This window comes from Belonocnema kinseyi, chromosome 1 (assembly GCF_010883055.1).
Source record: "Belonocnema kinseyi isolate 2016_QV_RU_SX_M_011 chromosome 1, B_treatae_v1, whole genome shotgun sequence".
NCBI classification, from domain to species: domain Eukaryota; kingdom Metazoa; phylum Arthropoda; class Insecta; order Hymenoptera; family Cynipidae; genus Belonocnema; species Belonocnema kinseyi.
Window position 1 is genome coordinate 165,364,274 of NC_046657.1, and position 5,065 is coordinate 165,369,338.

General features: G+C 23.5%; 1 protein-coding gene across 3 annotated transcripts in view; it reads right to left on the reverse strand.

The window, feature by feature from the left end:
* Positions 1 to 5,065, reverse strand: part of LOC117173931 (glutamate receptor ionotropic, kainate 2-like) — a 28,370-nt gene that overhangs the window by 23,047 nt on the left and 258 nt on the right. The gene's annotated exons all lie outside the window — the stretch shown is intronic.

Consider the following 5,065-nt stretch of genomic DNA (forward strand, 5'->3'; position numbering starts at 1 on the left):
CCCCCCCCCCCCCATACTCTTACGACCTATCTGGGAGCCCAAATAATATGTGCAAAATTTGATGCACATTGTCAAAATCTGGATTTTCCTAAAGATATATTTTAGGTTGCTTTCCAGTGGGCACAAAATTTGGCGACGTCTTTACGACATCGTTACGACATCTTTATGACAACTTTACGACATCCTATGTCCAAGTCGTTAAGTCTTCTTTGCGATATCGTAAATATGTCGTATGATCTGACGATGTCTTTACGATATCGTAAAGACACTGTAACGACATGGACATAGGATGTCGTAAAGTTGTCGTAACGATGTCATTATCCCTGTCGATACCCTTTTAACATCCAAAAAAATCCCGAAATTTTGTACATTATTGAACCGAAGAATTAGTCACCTTATTCAAAGGTTTATTTTCCCAATTAAAATTATTATTTTGGTTGAAGATTATGATAAAACTAGTTTCAATTTTGATGACTGAAAGCTATCTATTTTAGTCGAGTCCCAAGTGTTTTCTCAGATCTGCGTAAAGGCGCCAGAACAGTTTGCAAACAGATTCCAACGAGCACTTAAAGCCGATCGACTTCATGTAAACAAAAGTGAGAAAATGCTTTCAACTCTCATCTCTTGCAAATAAATTTCTGTCAATCAAAAATCCTGAATCAGTAGATATGGTAGCAAAATTGATTTTATAGGAGGAACTTCGCTACAGTGTTTAATCATTAATTTAGAGCACACATAAAAATAAAATAATTAATTTTGAAATTTAATTAATTAAAACGGATAGTATCTTAACTATTAATTTATTAAATTCACTATTTTACATATATTGGCATTTTTAATCATTGATTATCCACTGTAGGTTGCATTATCCACTGTGAGGAGGCTCCCTCTATTAAGACTTTCGTCTTTAATTTGACCCGCCCAACACAGTGAGACAAAAAAAGTTTCTGTCAACAAATACATTTTCAGTTTACATGATTCATTCGATTAAGGAGTATTTTTGGTAAGAAAATTGTTTTAAACAAGATTGAAAAATAATGTTCTAGAATTTAAAAAGTTACAAGGAAATAATAGAAATTTTCCTTAAATTCATCTGAAAAATTAAAATGTTTTTTTTTCTTCAAAAATTTGTTCTAAAAGAAAAATTACAAATGTTTCAAAATATTTTCTAAAACTTCAAACAAAAATGCAGAAGATTTTGAAGCAAACTTGTGCAATTTTGCAACATAACGAATTTCAGAAAAAAATATTTAGAAATTTTTAAACGGTTTAGAAAAAAAGATGTCAAGTTTTTATTGTAGATTTTTAAATATTTCGAAATAAAGAAACTTTTTTAGAATTTTTATATTTCAAGATAATGAAAGATTTTCCCCTAAATTCTCAGGAAAATTTACAATGATTTTTTTCTTTTGAAAACAGTAATTTCAAGAGAATATTTAAAAAGATTTTAAAACATAAAAAAGAATAAGTAACATTTTCAGACAACTTGTAGGAAATTTTTTTAGATTTAAAATTTGTTGTTTACATTATCATAATTTTAAAAGATATTAAGAAAGTTTCGAAAAATTGAAAAGATTTTTTTTTAATAACTAGACAATTTTAAAACATTTCTAAAAAAGGTAGATTCGACAAGAAAAAAAATAAAAGCTTTTTAGGAATTTTAAAAGTTCTCAATGTCATAAAATGTTCTGAATATTCATGGTAAAAATTCAAATGACTTCTTTTTGAAAAATAAATTTTAAGAGAAAATTTAAAAATAAATTTGAAAGATGTGTAGAAATTTTTCAACAATTAGAAATAATTTAAAACATGTAAAGATTCCAAGAAAAAATATAGAGAATTCTTTATTTTTTAAAATTAAATTTAAATTAAATTTTTTTAAAAGCTTCAAAAAATTTCAAAAGATCTTGAAAAAAGAATGTTAATGATTTTAAGAAAGTTTTTGTTTGTTATGAAAATTCGAAAATTTTGTAAAGATATTTAGAGGGATATTTTGAAAGAATTCAAGAAAATAAAAAAATTGTCTTTAGATTAGTATGAGATTTTCAAATTATTTTTATCAAAATTAATTTGATGATTTATTTAGATACTTGTTGTAATTTTTCAAAATTCAAAAAAGAATTAAGAAAAATTTTAGTTAATTCAAAAAAAAACATTCAGAAGTTTTAAAGGTTTTGAAGAGATATTTAAAAATGTTTAATTAAAGATTTTAAAAAATGGAGAACAAAGTAGTTTTTTACAATTTTGAAAGAACGAAGCTTTTTCAGTATTTCTAAAGTTTCCAAGAGAATGAAAAATTTTCTTTAGGTGTCTAATAAAATTTCTAACAGTTTGAAAAAAAAAAATTTGAAGAGAATTTTTAAAAAGACTTCAAATATTTTCAAAACATATTTCGAAAAAAGAATCTAGAAGATTCTAAGGCATTTTATTTTTCAAGAATTTTATGAAAAATCACGAAAAATTGTAAAAGGTAATTGGAAGGTTTGGAAGTTTTGAAAAGATTTTTTAAAAACATTTAAATTTCAGAAAATTTCGAAAAAAATGTAGATTTTATTTTAATTTTTGAAAGAAGGAAGCTTTTTAAGTATTTCTAAAGGTTTAAAGGGAATGAAAAAGATTGTCTTTTGATGCCTAGGAAAGTTTAAAACAATTTAGAAAAAATACTTTGAAGGGAATGTTTAAAAAGACTTCCAAACATTTTAAAAATATTTCAAAAATAGAATCTAGAAGATTCTAAGACATTTATTTTTTATTTTTCAAAAATGTTATGAAAAAGATCGAAAATCTGTGAAAGGTTTTTAGAATATTTGGAAGTTTTGAAAAGATTGAAAAAAAACATTTAAATTTGAAAATTGAGAAAATATCGGAAAAAATGTAGATCTTTTAAATTTTTGAAAGGAAGAAGCTTTTTAAGAATTTTGAAAGGTTTCAAGAGGATGCAAGAAGCTTCTTTACATTTCTATGAAATTTTCACATGATTTTTATAAAAATTAACTTGATGAAAATATTTAAGCAAATTTCTAAAGTTGTCAAACAATATTCTGGTAGATTTGAAGGTACTTTTTGTAATTATGCAGAATTAAAAAAGAAATAGGACAAATTTGAGACAATGTTAAAGATATTCAGAAGGTTTAGAAGTTTTGCAAAGTTAAAAAAAAAATTTAACCTAAAGATTTCAAAAAATATCGAAACAAATTTAGACTTGAAATTTTTTAGTGAATTAAATATTTCGAATTTTCACTGGTTTTAAAGAGATTAAAATTATTTAAAAACTTTAAGAGATTCCCATTGACATAAAATATTATATTTCGGAATACAATATTTTTAATATGAATTTTGAGTCTAAATTTTGATCTATAGTATATAGTAAATTTCTTATAAACTAAAGCGCATGTGATATATTTAGCAACGCATTTTGCAAAACACAACTACAATGAAAAGGAACGAAACTTCTCGGAGTGCATAATCATGTGGGTATATTTAGACATACGGACCAGCGACGACGCATGTGACATAGATCTTAAAGAACGTGATAAAGCTCTTTTCACTAAATATTAGATTCTAAATTTTTTTCAAACATATTTTTATAGATAAAGTTGAATTTTTAAACCGCAAAAAACAAAATTTCAACAAAATAGTACCATTTTTAACCAAGTAAATGCATTTTTAACTAAAATGATGAATATTCCACCAAATAAAAATGAATTTTTAACAGGATAGTTGAATTTTCAAATCAAAAGATATATTTTCATTCATGAATGAAATCGTTTAATATTCAGTTTAAACAAAAACCGATTTTCAACTAAAAAAAAAAAGAATTTTGAACAAAATAGTTAAATTTCACAAAGTATATAAAGCTTTAAAAGGATTTAAAATGTTGAATTTTCTGCCACATATAGAATAAGTAAATTTTCAATTAAAACACAAATTAAATTTTAACTAAAATAGGACGAATTAAAAAATATATATATATTTCACATATTTCACAGTTAATTTCACAAATATTTTGAAGCTTTCAAAAAATTAATTTTCAATCTTAAATATAATAGTTAAATATACAGTTCAAAATAATAATTAAAAAAAAATATATTAATTTTTAACAAAATAGTTAAATTTCACAAATGTTTAAAAGCTTTCAAAAGACTGTACAAAAATTTCAAGAGATTTCAAACTTTCCACAAGGAATACAAAGATTTAAAAAAATTCCGAAAGATTTCAAAAGACAAATTTTTAACCATAAATCAAATAGTTTAGTTTACGGTTAAAAAAATAAATTTTAGACTGAAAAAAACTAATTTCAACAAAATAGTTGAATTAATAATCAAATTAATTAATTTTTAACTTCAATAAAGAATCTTAAAAATTTTACAACAATTTCACAAAGATTTCAAAGAAATCAAATGATATACATTTTTAATTAAATTCAAATTATTAATTTAATTTAAATTATTTTATTTCGTCTTTTAGTTTGCCTTTTTTAAATTTCTTTCAAACTCAATTTTATTTAAGCATTCACATTTCACTTTTTTGTTTCTTCCAACAAATTACACCTGAAAATAATTTAAATTTTATTCATACACTTTTAAACATTTCTAGTTTTGTCCACATTCTAGCTTAAACAAAAATTCCGTAAAAGACCCATTTAAATTCGTAAATTACAAGTGAGAAACAAAAAGTGCAAAAACGTCAATAAATATATTATTTTCCAAATTCTATTTTCTTCATACTTGATGCATCAAAGTATGTCAATTATAAAATTGGTTCCGAAAATAACTCTTCTATAAGTACGTGGCCTGGAAAGTACGATAGTAAAATTATTATTTATTTTCAAAATCAAAGTATATTTTTTAATTATCCTAAAACATTAACTTTTCCCAGTATTTTCAAGTATTTAAATTTATCTTTTTTTTTGCTATTGCTCTTTAAATCTAATACAAGAAAAATAATCCGAATTTTCCCTGATACCACTATATTTGTAAACAATAAAAAAACTCCCCTTAAACACATATCCAAACTTTGAAAAACAAAATTAACATTTCTGGGTGAACTAAATTTTAAATTTCAT